This window comes from Pecten maximus, chromosome 12 (assembly GCF_902652985.1).
Source record: "Pecten maximus chromosome 12, xPecMax1.1, whole genome shotgun sequence".
NCBI lineage: Eukaryota > Metazoa > Mollusca > Bivalvia > Pectinida > Pectinidae > Pecten > Pecten maximus.
The window spans coordinates 14,924,969-14,940,838 of record NC_047026.1 but is presented as its reverse complement, the minus strand read 5'-3'; the positions used below and the strand labels follow the sequence as shown (position 1 = coordinate 14,940,838).

The following is a 15,870-nucleotide window of genomic DNA, read 5'->3' as shown; positions in this document are numbered from 1 at the left end:
AGACGCGACGGGAGAAGACGGACATACAATGTTCATAACGCGTTAAGAACGAATTACCAACCTTTTGCAGACTCCTACGAATTACTGTTTAATCGATAACATTCTTCGTTTAATGTTTTGACAAGAAATACAGGACGGATGAACTGACAAACAAAATATGACTAAAGACATGCTGAATTTGATTTCTTTTCAAATATTTAAACAAATATACATGGTGTTTATTCATAACGGAAATCATACGAAAACAAACTGTTACAAGCCGTCTGTATTTGTAGGCAAGCACAATACTTGCCGTTAAATGACTACGAAACCCAACCGCAGACATCAAAGTTAATGATATATGGAAGTTAATATGTACGACCTTGTACCAGTCATCAACAGCGCTGACCAGCAAGGCGAGGTCTTGTTTAAATTTGTATAAACACACCAGTACGACCATGTATCAGGTATACATAACCTAGCTTTACGACCTCCTTAATGGTCTATGACAGTTATAACAGAGCAGTCTCTTGTATACAAGTAGATACATGTAGGAAGTAAAGTCAGTTAACAGCCTACAATTTACTTCTAGACCCTTATGTACAATTCACATCGTAATGTCGGGATAATCGAGCTTTTATTAGTGTGTTCTGTGCGCCACTCTTCTTTACGATGGACTATCATGATAGTGTTGCATCGACGTAAGAAGGTGTACCACTACATGGCTCGTACGTTATCGACCAATACCTCTATTCAACCAGAACCGATTGGTAGCAGGATAGTTAACTATTTACATTGTAGTAACCTGAACAACCTCTACGTGATCACATTTGGTCGAGCACACATGGTAACAGTTAGTGTATGTGTGTCGATAATGAATGCGTTGATATGTGGAGAATTGTGTTCCTAAAGGGAAAAAGGAATGTAGTCAAGACAGGGCGAATAGAGTATGTTAAAATAATCTAAATTGATTCCATAATCATTAATCTCGAAATAAAGAACTAAGATATCAAAACCAAGTTTACGGCGATATCTTAATGTATGTGAACAGTGCTCAACAGGTTTAGACACAAAAATTTCAATAAACTTGATAATTTTTGCAGAGGATCAGGTTGCTATCATATGGATATATAATTTAAAGAAAATCGATCAATGACATGTTACAAGGAATTCAGCGTGTGTCTGCTTGGACATCACCGACAATGGCCTGTGAATGATATTATTGTAGGACAAACCACGCAGTCCAACAACAGTAAGTACACGTTTAATTTATTTAATTCCACAATATTCAATATTTATATACATTAATGTGTTGGAAGAGATTCTGGTATCTTTTATTGTCTATTAATATAAGCCCTCTTCCAAGCTTTAAATCTGTTTAAAGGCAATTGATAGTTTCCTTAAACATACTTAATAATTAATGTCATTAAGTGTCATGGTATGCTATCATAACCATGCCATATTTTCTTATTCCCGATCTTAACCATTTGTATATTGCTCCCTCAGTTGGAATACACATGAACGGGTTGTTTAAATGCGTTAACGTTTTGCGACTTGGCTAGCCCATAATTCTTATCAAACCCAGCATATATTCATATTTGAATGCTGGTTAAAGTGATGGAGTATAGACATACCAGAAACCTAATTGAAACAACGCTAAAATACAAGAGGACGCTCCGCGGTCATTAATTGTTTTGGTTAGCGCGGTGTACAGATGCACACGTGTCCGTATGTTCGGAGTAAGAACATTTATATGTGTACGGGAACATTTTAGTGAGTTGTTTGTAATGAAGCTAGCACTTATTAAAGCGCTTTTAATTTAGTTGCTAAATGTTGCAATTCAATAACATAGCCCGCTTTATGATACTTGATTTTCCATTACTTTCAATTTCCTTTAGGTTTATTAAGCAAAAGTTTCTGATTCTCTAAAGGAAATCCGGTTTATTTTCTATATAGTTGTTAATATTTGTAGGTCTTTAATTCTGCTATATTCGCGGTAAGTAAACATAGTTATACAATATTTACTTCAGAATATTTGGAAGACGTACGGTGATTTTAACAAGTTTCGGCTCGAACAACCGTAAAACATTGGCCCCGTGAGATTAAATAGTTATACCAAATATCATTCATCACACGCGAATATTTGATTAATATCGCACATTTGATTACCATACATATTTCCCATAACGCAAAAACAGATAATTTGTATGATGCAATGTTCTGTTGATTCTGCGATTAGGGCGAGATAGCATGTCATGTTTGATAGTAACATAATTTGATATGCAGTAAAAAAAATCTGGTGACCCTTAACATGATTATTAGGAACTGTCGATATCTTATTGATTATATCTATAAGGTCTATTACCAGAAATGTCTCAGTCCTTCATGTTTGAGATAACAATGGCCATCACTTTACTTATCAGTTACGATTGATACGGGTTCAGATATCTTATCATGACATTCATAACCCTTTTTATTAATGCAATCTTACCTGTAGGAAAATGTATACCACAATTAATAATCACATGATTCCATGTTCAAAGAAGATTCATTCGCTTTTATCCGGAAACTGATCCTTAATTGTGTAACTCATATAACAATCAGTTTATTGTATCAATGAAGAGTCGTGAATACATTTATTGTTTAAGTTCAATGTAAAATGTGTTTCCTTCCTTTGCTAGTGAAGCTAACATTTTTACAAGAAACAATGCCTATCTTCTTATTATATTGTTCTGTTTAACGTACTGTCACATTTAGATACAAATAGTTTAAAATATTAGTTTTACTGCACGGAACAAGAGTACATGTACCGCGGAGCCAAACATTCTCCACCTGTTTGATGCCAAAGTGAAAAAGATCATCGCATGATAAGATTTATTCAGCAATATATAACAATGCCTTGACGCATATTATATAGAATACATAGAAATAGACAATGGTGTTTAGCGGCAGTGGATATACCACACGATTCAATTGCGGTCATACATCCTAGTATGATTATTGACAGGACATGATAAAACGTCAAGATAACAGGTAAAAATAGCAGTATTATGCAATGACCAGATTATGTGGATAACATTCACTTTCATTGAAAATGGATGGAAGATAGCGATACTAATCTTCGTATCAGTTTATCGTGTAACTTTGTAATACGAAACATACACGCATGCATCGTGCACACAAGGGGATCGTCCTTGAATGCCCTTAACTGTTCATAGAACGTTAAACAAGACAAACCGAACTAAAAATAGTAATGGAAATGTATGATGTTTTCTATTTATAATTTGCACAAAATGCTGCATAACAGTTCATGCCATCATTACAAATCCTTAAATGTTTCATATAGATCGTTCTATTACAAAGATAGATAATCTCAAGATAAGTTTAAAGGGCCGAAATAAACAAAGAGTACAACGTCGGTGTTGATAACACAAATACCTATCGTGACTTCAGCCTTTCAAGTTACAAAAATGTAGGTCACAAACTGCGAAAAATCTCCAAGCAAGATAAATATTAAGAAACTCAAATAGATGAATGGCTGTAACGCTTTCAAAATTGTCGAATCAAGTTTCAGGCCAGTCCAACATACGTTCATAAAAATTATCATGATCACCACGTCTGCCAAGTTTCAAGAAGGTGGAAGATGAACTTTAAATATTTCAAATATTTCGATACAGATGATAAAAATGAAAATAGATTGTACTTAATCTTGCCATTTTATCAACGATACTTGAAAAGGTATGATGGCTTAAAATTTAGATAAATATATCATCTTAGTTATCATTTCATGATTTTTTTTTTGTGAAGCGAGCTTAATATTTTATTTTCCCGAGCCTTTGCGTGTTTCATAAAACCTCCTATGAAAGAAAAAAAATATATATATACGTTTGTATCACAAACCCCGAAAAAGACATTTTGGCAGGTTTTAAATTCAAAATGTGGAGGCCATTTTGTTGCGCAATGTTCGATTCATGACGTCACAATTGTTTTAGACTTGCACAGCCAATGAAGAACGCCAAAGGGTGTATTACACTAGTGGCTTATAGTTACAAATCTAACATGAGTGATTTCAATGGATAACAGGCCGATTATTATGACTTGTTTATACATTTTTATTATAGTTTTTGTTGAGATAAATTATGATCTTGTATATCACTACAGCAATATATAAGAAAGTTTTTATATGATCCACGAAACAAACAAAATCCTTCAGCCGTTCTTGAATGTTAACCCTTCAGATTTCGTTTCTTTCCATCCAGAACCAACAATGGTTGTGTCTGTCCAACTAAGAAATATTTCAGTTATAACTCGTATTGAAACTAACAAGGTTTTTATATTTCAGATAATTCTGAATTATATTTTTTTACATAACACATCTTATAAGAATACATGTGCTTTATTACATAAACGTAGGGCCCCGGTGGCCGAGTGGTTAAGGTGTGCCGACACTTTATCACTAGCCCTCCACCTCTGGGTTGCGAGTTCGAAACCTACGTGCGGCAGTTGCCAGGTACTGACTGTAGGCCGGTGGTTTTTCCCCGGGTACTCCGGCTTTCCTCCACCTCCAAAACCTGGCACGTCCTTAAATGACTCTGGCTGTTAATAGGACGTTAAACAAAAACAAACCAAACAATATTACATCAACGTGCCGAAAAGAACAGCCAGTGACTAAATTGAAAATCAAAAAGTAACTATATTATTGGTTATTTTCACAGCGCACTGGTATATTTATCAAAAGATCCCATAGGGATTTTGGCGCCTACCATTGAATGATCCATATTAGTCAAATGAAAGACTTTCACTGTTTTCCCTTCCTTCAAAACACATTATATAACACGAAATAGCAGGAGCAACCAGCAATTGTCAAAATCCAAGATGGCCGTCTGCACAACTTAGGACTAAGGGGATCTTACATATGAAACTTGAGAAAGATACCTTTAGTTCTCTCTGTCAAAATCATATACATCAAAGTCACTCGACGAAAGCACTTTATGACCTATTTATCAGCATGATCAGCGTGAAATTTAATAAAAATGCAAGAAATAGCATGTAGTGGTGAAAGGAGAGAATTTTAAATGAACCATAACTAATTGATTAACCCATAAACTGGCACCTCGCTGAGGTATTATCATGCAATAATTGCTATTTCACACCATATCTTCAACTAAACAGTTACTTTGATGAAGAGTACAAAATACTAGTGTGACCAGTGGCATATCTATGGAGTTTAACGTCATCAGGCATTAACAAAACTATGAGATAGGTGGCATGAGTGTACAAATAAAAACAAAAAGAACAGGACAACAGAAGTGCCTTTAAAATGTAATCAGTATTGTCCTTCAAGACCATTTCCAAAATCGTGAGTGCGGTAAGGAAAATCAAACCAATATTCATACAAATATGAGCACCTGCCCAAAAATATGCTCACTTCGTCATTTTTGTAAAAACGTCAATTGTTAAGTAAAATTGTTCATGAATAAGCCTTTCACAAACTTCAATTATTGTATATAAGGGGAGGGGACGTACCTGAGAAGAGCTGGGTAATCAAAATATACGACAAATAAAATACACTTCTTCAGTGACAAATCAATTAAGTTTTCGATATTGGATTCTTAATATTTTATCAGAACACGATATACGTATGCATGTTCTGAACCAATACGCCACTATTCACGCGAACTTAACGTGGCACGCCGGGTTACGACAAACCTCATGGGCTTGAAGTGTAGCAGCAGAGCTCGCCACTCAGCAATCTCGATGGATTGTACAAAAGACACTAATGATTAGCACCTGAGGCATTAAAGCAGCTGATCAATTTTATCTTTGAAAATGTTAGGTGTGCATAAAAATGTCTCATATTACTGCGTAATCAATTTCCCTTTACATAACGTTAAGGTGTGAATTTTACAAAATGTCTTCAGTAAATTGTAATTATATTAAAACGCCAAAATCTAATATTATTTGGGTTTTATAGAACCATTGATAGTTTTTACTATTGATTCTGTCTTCAGACAAACCTGTCTATCAAATTAGCGTTCGCTTTTCGGTTCAGTTTTAGATAGTGGTAAGTAGAGGAAAACAAGAAGTGGTAATCATGCTGCTTATATAATTGGACGTAGTTATAACACTAGTATCATGTTTTTGGTGCTAATGATGGAACTGTAAATTATGCATGATTGGGCCCTGTGCATAACGTTGTTATAAGATAATGAATATTATGGGGTTTGTTTGTTTATGAATCCACGACCTCGCAGCCGATTCTTAGGTCATATGAAGACGGACGATAGAGCCGTTATTGCAAGGAAGAATTGCCACAAACAACTGACTATTTGTTTGCATTTGCTAGTTGCCGTCATCAAGTTTCAAAAACCTGGCCTTGAAAGGACTTTTATATGATGCGTCTATAATGTAATTTGAGCATATTGATGCAACTATATTAATAGGGACTGCGTCATGTAATTGATTCTAAAAACTCGATATACAATGTACAGTACAAACTAATTTATATGAAGTATTAAAGGGTTAATTCTTTGTATGTTTCCCCAAATAACCATACAAAATGATTTATCTCGCATCCAATCTATATTTTTTTCAGGAAATGATTTTGCAAACAAGGCGAATAATTTTCTGTTTTGTTTTTGCTCGTTATTTCTCAATATCTGATAACTTGCCAGATAGTTCTTAATATAGCATGCCAAATAACATATTAGTAATTGACGTCATAAATTAAACCTATAATGCAACCTACAGCGTTACCATAGATAGAGAAAATTATAATTAAAACAAAAGCAACACAAATGAAGCAAACTGACTTTCATCCATAATAAATTAAGGTGCTAATTTTTTATTCCTTAATTATTTCTGGCTCCTGCTTTTGTTTTCATGTATGAAACATTGTGTTTCACATATTCGTTGTTACGAGGATTGTGGCTATATTTAAAGTTACTTCCATTAGAGTGAAAGAGCATTGAACACTAACAATCTCATACTTAATGAAATGATAATCCCAACACAGGAATGACAGTGCTATATGTAGTTTGGCAGACTTCGCCGAGCTAATTTAAAATAATGAACCAAATTATCTTTCTGAAATTGTATACATGATATTGCTCCGCTTTTGCCATCGGCTTGTTTTAATACCATTAATTTGTTAATATTGATGTACATCCCTATGCCGTTAATGTACCGACGTGTCCATACTGATTAGTACGGGAAGATTCAATAAAACCACAAAAGGTACACGAAGTTAATAAAAAAAATCTTGATTTAATTCAGTTGGAAATAGCTAGCATCCATGCCCTGGTCTCATTGTTTCTATGTTAAATCGATTACTCTTTTTTCTCCGTCCATTTGTCCATTCGTCCATAAAAAGAAAGTCGATTATAAGATAATACAGAAATGAACATTATGAATGCGAAGCGGGGATTTTCATTTTTGTGTCCTTCACAAAGACATTGAAGACTTTCTGTGATTTGTTCTCCTCTATTGATGGCTCCCAAGACACACAGCTCCGTTTGGTTTTCCTTAAATGATGGCCCCCTAGTCGCACCACGCCATATGTTTTTTTCCGCCATTGATGACCCCCTAGTCACACGACGCCGTTTGGTTTTCCTTTAATAATGGCCCCTTAGTCACACGACGTCGTATGGTTTTTCTCTATTGATGACCCCCACATTGCCGATCCAGGATCAGACTATTCAAGGAAACATAATTTGCGGGTTTCGTCCACAAAGCAGGAGACGTTTATATTGCGGAACACCTGGTCTTATTTTACCTTTCAGGAGATCCATGCAATATGCCTCCTAAAACACACGCATGTATATCGCACGCACGGGATGCCGTCCTTAGCTGTTGATAGGACGCTCAACAAATAAAACCAAACCAAACCATGCAAATATATATTTTTGTTATAATTGTTGCCCCCTTTTAATCAATTCTATGCCTGGATTGTTGTTTCATTTGTATGATTTTATTCTTTGTTTTTCGTCTCTGTAACGGCGGATGCATCTTAAATGACTTCAGGACGTTAAACAATATAATATAACGACAATCGTATGGCCATTTGTACCTAATACACTGGTGACAAGATATTTGCTAGGTCTGCAAAGTGGTCAGATAATATTCATTGTACAGTACGGACATATTTGTTTTCTCTTTATGAATTTTTAAATATACACGTTCATCTGCCACATCCAGGAAAATTCCTATATCTGCCATTTCAATGAGAATATATCAAGTTTCACCATATCAATTAATAGTTAACATCTTAATTGCCACTGAACGGAACATTTTAGCTAAATAATCTACTGAATTCCGGATTGATCTATGACCTTCCGATATGACTCGTTCTCAGGCTGAATACAACCGTAACCGACAGACGACGGTTCTTTCTATTAGCGGGCAGCTCATCAACCCCGTGGTTAGGCTCTACTTCCAGACTTTTTTTTAGAAATTGTGTTCGATTATTTGACACGATGATCAAATAGAAGTCAAGCTGTGCAAACAATATTGATTTTTGGTATTGCTTTATCTTGCAAGACCAACGAAATCCAGCTTTGTTAGTTTTTTATCCCAACTATACTGAACTTGTTGAGCATAATGAAAAATAAAATCTTCTGTCATATGTCTAAAAATAATTGCTTAATCATCCAAGTTAAGATCTTTCTGTCATTGAAACATATAAATTACCTGAATTTGCGGCATGAATAATTCAACAACCCGATGTAAAATCATGCATAATGACAACATTACTTGTACTCTCTCGGTCCAATATAATACCTCTTTACAGAGTTCATCTCACATATCCCTCATATATACATGGCTATATGGCAGAGAAAGTAGCCGCAGCAGGTATTGGTAACGCATCTTCGTTTTGCCGTCTACGGTAATGGCACAATTTTCACAGCTGAAACCGTTAGAAATCAACATTATTACCAAAGCAGTAGCACAAAATGTACTTATTTCGCATCCATGAAAGTTTAATGACTTGTCGCATTATTCTGTTTTGGATTCCACGTCATGTCGGAATTTCTTGACATGAGAAAACTGATAAGACAGCAATAAACCTACAGCAAAACGACATGAGGCTGCCATATACCGCTTTTACATCATTGATAACGAGCCTGACTATATGGAACAAGCAAGACCATCAGTCACAAACGATGAACATAATGCGCGATGTTCAACATAGTGGGTACGTGTAGTAAAAATAGAGCATATCGTCGAGAAGTTGTTCTCTTGCGTTCGGTCATACATATATCACACAAAAATTTGAAACGGAGATCTCTTTTGTCAGGCGGCAATCAACTTTCTTTCTGTCGTGCAATTTTAGATTAAGTGGGATTTCAAGCAACGTAACGTAACGTCTATATAAATAATGATCGCATATATGCACGTGCAATAGAACTATACCGTAAAATACAATGTGTGTTACAACCAGTTGGTTTGATATCAGTGATTTTTAGTTTTCTAATTTCAATGTTTAAGCTCGATTTGATGCGTTTCTTCCGTGAACATCGTCCTATTCTGGTGTTGTTTTTCCCTAAATTACTCGAATTATCGATGGAATATTTAACAATACAATACTAGTGTGATATGACTTTATTGGATTGTCGACTTGGTACAAATATCTTTACATACATTTTGACACAGTGTCGGATAAGACATTGAAAAAATAAACAAATGTGTGATTCCGATTTTTCTCTGAACCAGTGGTTCAGTTATGGTTTCTGTGATATTCATGGTGCATTTCGTACGTCATTGTTGATGTTTGTTGCTTTGGGTTGAAGAAATTAAAAATCCACCAAGTTTGTCGTCGCTGGGAATACAATGGGGACAGGTTTGCAGTAAAATGAAGTGTTAATGTTCAACTTTCATGAATTCATGAATTATCGCATCAAATGATATACAGTTAAATAACGACCTGTCACTGGTAACGATATAAAGAATGTGCGAGTTGGTATACAAAACTATAAAGACGATTTTTAAAGCATTAACGAACACCACCAATGACATTTATTTTCGTATTGTATCTTTTCATTTCAAGAGAATCAGATTAATACTACCTGTTTGTGGATTTTCTCTGGCAAATGCGGTACTTCCATACCATGGAAGTTTAAGTACCCTGTTGAGGCTGCATACCAATACCACTTGTTAATTCTCCTGATCAAGATCAATTTCCACTTACAATTCTGTAATTTATCCATTGTGACATTTAGGAATCAACTTGATAGCAAAAATGACCTCGATCTTTAAATAAAATGTGTGCTATTGGTTAATTGATTACTTGTTTTAATTCAACATTGGTTTACTATAAAGATGAATCTTAATCATCGATGCTTGTTATCGGAATGTTTTTTTTATTCATTAGTCGATCAGTAGTTATTGCGCAGTTTTATATGTACATAAACAATCCATTTCAATAATGGATAAATCCAATCGTGATGACAATAAAGCTTATTGAATGATTAACATACATTTTACATTGAAATAGCAATATATTCAGGGCTATTCTTTTCTGTGGTTCAACACACAACTACCCGGTAATGAATACAACATATGGTTCCAACATCATATTAGTAAATTCTTCGTCATATTGGCACCGAACAAAACGCTATTAACAAACAGATTGGAAAACTCTGTAATCACAATGAAGACAACATTTTAGAGACAATTCAGTAAATAAATAGAGGAAATACTTTTATATGTTATTCATTGGAGCACCATTGATTTACTTTTTACGAAATCTACTACATTCGAGGCGAATGTTTTTTAATTTTCGAATCTGCTGTTTGTGACATTTTGAAAAGGTCATGTATGTCACAGGTATCCACAAAAACCCATAGATATCAAGCAGACAACACGTTAATTTTATCTACGATAAAATAAAAATCCAATATACATATACACAGGGTGTTCTTTTATACTTAACTTGATGGAGTGTCGTACCACCGTGTTGATGCATAATGTTTTCAGTGTGACGGTACTATATATTTATCTAGTCTTTGTAATTTGTTCCGAGATCTAGTCCGTGTATATTCATATTTTAGTAATCCTCATATCCTCATTAACTTTTCACTTTTGACTAACTGATTGAGAATTATTCCGTGATTTACAGAACTCGAGAGATTAACATCGCTTTAGCTAATCACCACGTAATCAGCGCTGTTGCACGGTGTACTCTTTTCGGTGTCGCCAATTACCATTATACGCTTCATAATATTCAGTTATACTTTGGAAATTATTTGGAAATTTTGAACGGGATGTTACAATCAAACTTTTCCGTGATCTTGTCTAATATCCCTACACACTTTTGGACTGTAGTTGAGTGTTTACCATGGTGAGAGTTTTGGGTTCTGTCCTTGGATGAATCCGATTTCGGCACATATGCTGAGCTTTTTATTACTGTTTCGCTCATTCGTGAGCGCTGTTAACACTCTAATGATATGAAGTTCATGTGTGGAAATGTGGATGCGTTGATGATAATAAACAAGTCCATGGGGCCTGGGTCGCTCATCTTTATGTTATTAGGTTAAAATCCATTAATAACTTTATGACCACTAGCGATTTAAAGGAATTATTTCTATTTCCCCATTGTGCGCGGTACGCCTCTCTGGCCCCTTAGGTCTCAGAATCGTTTTTAATGCAGAATATGTTGCCCTTACCCCAAGGATTGGTTTGGTATGGTTTTCATTTGTTTAACGTCCCATCAACAGCTAAGGTCATTTAAGGACGGTCTCCCGAGCATGCGATAGGCATGCGTGTCGTAAGTGCGTATGTTTTTTGGAGACTGCAGTATGTTTCCAAGGGGCAAAATAAATCCATTTTTTTGAGAAACAATTATTTTCCCCAAATTATTCTTCAGACCAAATTTGCTTGTAATCCATTAGAAAGCGCAACTTTTTATAGCGAACATGTAGCTAAGTTACCTTTTTGAGACTCACACCTCTGTCCAAAGGGGTCGAAGTAGTCTCATATATTAAGGAAATAACTGACCTTCTATATTTTCCCTCGTGATGTTTCAGACCAAATATAGCCGAGATCTGCTACTTTCGCGTTAAGCAGGATTAGCGTTTTTGAAAGTAAAGTTAATGAAAGAAGCATGGTGGCAATATGTAATTTTGATCCGTCGAGTCGGATGAGCTATGAAACCTATATAAGTTTAAAAGACAACAATCCCAATAAAAACCGCGTGTAGGTAAAAAGAAGCCAGTAATGAAGTTGTTACGTACACCTAAATCATTTATTACATTCTTAAAACATCAAACATAATTTATTTTTAATAATTAATATGTTAGTATGAGTTCTAAACAACAGGCGTTTTATTAAAGAATTAAACACTGCAGGAGTGGCGCTTTTTATCTAAGAATTGTACCTGCTGCCCCCATTGCCTGCCCTGCGTAAGAATTGTACCTGCTGCCCCCATTGCATGATCGTAAGAGGCGACTAAATTTGGGATCTTATCTTTCCTCTTCTTTCTTAACAAACTTTCTTCTTCCTAACGTCTCCCTTGACACTGCCTAACTTTTGGCCTTTAGTTGAGCGTTCGCCCCTGTGAGGAAGGCTTTTGGTTCTGTCCCCTAGCCGAGACATACCAGAGTCTTAAAAATGGTAGTTGCTACTTCTGCTTAGCGCTCAGCATATTTGGAGTGGGACGACTGGTTTGCCCGTTGTCAGTATAATGTGACCGGGTGGGGTGTGCTGCTGGGTGTCTTCGGCAGTATGCTTCAGTGAGGTAGCACTTTAAATCGGCAAAAGTTCCGGCCTATCACAAGGAGACTTAACACAACATACCCCAGCCTCCCAAAACACACATACGCTCTCACCACACGCTTGCATGTCGCACGCACGGGAGGCCGTCCTTAAATGACCTTAGTTGTTAATAGGACGTTAAACAAAATAAACCAAACCAAACCAATCTCAGTGGTCGGCGGTGTGGACGATTCTATCTATAAAATGCTGCACTAACTGTACATACCATCTATTTAATGGTAAATATATCCTACCACAGCTAGTTTTTGTAAAATGATTTGAATCTGTATATGATTCGTAATTAATATTTGATGTAGACTTTGATAAAACTGTACAACTATCAGTTCACCTGGCAAAGATCCAATTTTGCCATTACGGGGAAATTGGAAACGGTGCTGTTTTTCATTGAATTTCAACACTTTTTATGTTAATGATACTACATTTCTGTATCAAGGAATGTAATTGGTTGTATTTAGTTTAACGTCCTATTGACAGCTAAGGTCATTTAAGGACGGCCTCCCGTGCGTGCGTGCGACATGCATGCGTGTGGTGAGTGGGTATGTGTGTTTTGGAAGGCTGGGTATGTTTAAAGCCTTCCTCACAGCGGCAGACACTCAACTTAAGACCAAAAGTGAGGCATTGTCAAGAGAGACATTAGGAAGAAGAAAGTTGTTAAGAAAGAAGAGAAAAGATAAGATCCCAAATTTAGTCGCCTCTTATGATCATGCAATGGGACAGCAGGTACAATTCTTGGAACAAGAAGTAATGATGAGAAGGCCTCATAATATATGGACATGTGTTATCTTACAAGATACTAAACTCCTTAAAACAGGACAAGATATTGAGATTACATACCATCTTTCTTGTGACCTCTTCAAATCAACGTCCTACCGTGAAAAAAGACATATTACGTATGTTACCGACAATTGATGAACATATATAAATATGAACATATACCTCGGGATAAATGATAGAATGAAGGATCTCTTAAGCATACGACAAACCATCAGTGGTAATTATATATCGGTATTTCCTGTGGCGCCTAACAAGCGCAGTGTAATTAAGATGAATTTGGTGCCATGCATCATGCTGTGAAACGTGTGCATGGAATATATCAAGAAGTAATTTTACTGTTGAACAGAATCGACAAAACAATTAAAAATGCATCAAATTTGCTGAACGCTAAATCACATACATGATTTGGAATCCCTGCTGTTCTATCAATTCCTGTCGCCGCATTTTCGAGAGGAGATGTACATGTGCCATAGTACAATCAATATTACAGATAACAAGATGTGGGCTATTTTTACGTTTTTCTGCAGTGGAAGTAACACGTCTATTTTTTGTGATATGTCACGGTCTGAAATTTCGGAAACAGTATGTTTGTAAATGATGCGCTATGCGATTGCTTTATTTCCACTACCTATGTTCAAAGTGAAGTAGTTTTGTTCAATCTGGATTAAGTTTCCAATTGAAAAAAGAGTCGTAAAAGCCCCTTTAGAAGGTGCACAGTATCATGATAACGATCTTTATCTTACAAATCAAAATATTAATAATTGGGCCACAAAGCGGGACATTAATCCCCGTGCCGAGTTTTATTAGTGTTTTTTTCGCACCAACGAAACCAATTAAGTGAGTGCGTATGTGTTTGTACACATATACGAACTCACCACACGCATGCATGTCGCACGCATGGGAGGCCGTCCTTAAATCACCTTAACTGTTAATAGGACGTCAAACTAAATAAACCAAACAAAACCAAACGTATGTGTGTTTTTAGGGGCTGCGATATGTTCGTGTTAAGTCTCCTTGTGATAGGCTGGAACTTTTGTCGATTTATAGTGCTACCTCAGAGAAGCATACTGCTGAAGACAGCAAGCAGCACACCCCAAACGGTCACATTAGGTATCAAAACATGACACAACGAAAGATGTAATCAAATACAAACGATTAAAATAGCACGCGAGTCTCAAACAGAATTCCATTTGAGGACTTTAATATTGAAATAAATTTCAGAAAACAATCAAACTGTTTATGCTCGTAAGCTCGAATACAAAAGACATATCAGCATTAAACTGTCAGGATTTTGTCGGTGCAAATTATATTTGCAGGATGTTACTGGTTTGCTGTTAACTGTATTTCCGCCGCAAAGCCATTAAAACGGTTTTACAACGTATGACCGATATACACTCTGACACGATCTAAATGTTTTTGTACTTTAACATCCTCGGGGTCTTATCAGGAAGAGGGACATCAACAGCACATAAAAAGAAACACAAAACAGACACGTCAAGTAGTCGTGCTAAACAGTCCTCTGCCAATATGAAATTAAATTATTAAGTGGCATATCTCGATCTACACATACTTTGCTAAGGTCTACACGTTGACGTGTTAAAGTTCATACAAAAAACAACCCTTCAAATTCCCTACCTCATAAGCATTTATCTCCTATGGTCTTCTTTTCTACCATTTTCATTTAAATCAACAAATGTAGGAGTTAACGTTCACAAACACTTATGGCTGAATGGACAGATGGTTGACAGGATTACGACAGCAGGTTTTTGTATTAACGGCCTATCAACAACTATTTTCCCAATGGGCGGTTTCCCTGTATGTGATATTCATGCATGCAATTTGCGTTTGTCCCCTTATGATAGCGTGAACATGCTGCCATGCTACCTCACTGAAGCATACAACGGGTAAAACATTTTTCCGATGGAGACAGCAGATCCATTGTCTCTCCATTAGTAGCAAATTAAATTTAATATTAAAGCCAAACAGCAATTTTTAAGAAAATTGAGCCAATACACACCTGACAAATCCTTCTATGTATAAACACTTAAGGCCTTTTATTCCGACTTTCCACAGGTATGTAGGAAATCCAAATAGGACCAATGATATCAATAAACTTATTTGGTATCATTAAATAATAACGAGTTTATATCTCGTATATACGAGATTTTTTCTCGTATATACGAATTTATTTCTCGTAAATACGTGATTCTTTATCATAAATACGAGTTTATTTCTCGTATATACGGGATTCTTTAGCATAAATACGAGTTTGTTTCTCGTATATACGAGTTATTTCTCGTATATACGAGTTATTTCTCGTATATACGAGTTATTTCTCGTATATAC

The 15,870-nt window shown here is 35.8% G+C and overlaps 1 protein-coding gene across 2 annotated transcripts in view; it reads left to right on the top strand.

The window, feature by feature from the left end:
- The first annotated feature begins 710 nt into the window (after window positions 1-710).
- The window catches only part of LOC117339613 (probable G-protein coupled receptor No9), a 51,879-nt gene continuing 36,719 nt past the window's right edge, over window positions 711-15,870 (top strand). The window contains exons 1-2 of one of the 2 annotated variants that reach the window (XM_033901301.1): window positions 711-926; window positions 1,083-1,231. The gene's annotated coding sequence lies outside the window, so the exon portion shown is untranslated. Of the gene's footprint in view, window positions 1,232-15,870 lie in introns of both variants that reach the window. The other variant, XM_033901300.1, reaches the window with a different exon arrangement.